The following is an 867-nucleotide window of genomic DNA, read 5'->3' as shown; positions in this document are numbered from 1 at the left end:
GAAATTCTTCCTGAATTATTTTCATAATTCTGGAAGTCAAGAAGTGAAAAAAGTTTANTTATCGCATCATCCGCTGGAGTAAACACCACGAGTGCGAGCCAGGGTGTCGAATTACACCTTCCAACACATCTCCGAGACAACAATCGAAAGTGCGCGGCATATTTCTTCTTGAAGAAATGATTCAGGAGTGAGAATCCCTGAAGGCATTTCCACAATGAAATTCTTCCTGAATTATTTTCATAATTCTGGAAGTCAAGAAGTGAAAAAAGTTTAATTTTTTAATTTTATAAAAGAGATGAAAAAAGCATCCCCATGCATAAATCTCAAAAATTCTGAAATTTGAGAAATAAAACTGCAAAAATTCAAGATAATTTCTCCCTTTAGATGGAGAAGTTGAGAGAAATTAAAAAAGTGTAGATCACCCCCCTACGCATCATGAGGAAAAAACACCAAATCGTGTTTAAATCAATTATAATGATAAGAAAAAAACTCATGCATTGCCGCTGCCGTGACAACGCATGACTTTCCTTCTCCCACTCTGATTGCCTGGCCGGCACTCGGCAAGAACATCCCCCCCCCCTGCCCGCCCCACGCCGCTGCCCCGCAAGCCCCTCGCCAACATTTGATTTCAATGGGGCCTAAGCATACTACTCTCCATCGAACAGCATTGGTTTCATTCCATAATATTAATTAGGAGAAAAGAGACGATTTTTTAATTAGCGGGCGAATTAATGGGGAAGCACTCTGCGCCGAGAAACCATTGAGTTTTTCATAGCGCCGCGACTTTCGTCGCAGTTTTTATTTTTTTATTACAGAGATTAAGGAATGAAACGGGGGTTGAAGGATGGGGAATTTAATTCTCCATCG

This window comes from Diachasma alloeum, unplaced genomic scaffold (genome assembly GCF_001412515.2).
Source record: "Diachasma alloeum isolate Michigan unplaced genomic scaffold, Dall2.0 Dall_scaffold_01814, whole genome shotgun sequence".
Taxonomy (NCBI): Eukaryota; Metazoa; Arthropoda; class Insecta; order Hymenoptera; family Braconidae; genus Diachasma; species Diachasma alloeum.
Note: the sequence above shows the minus strand (reverse complement) of the source record.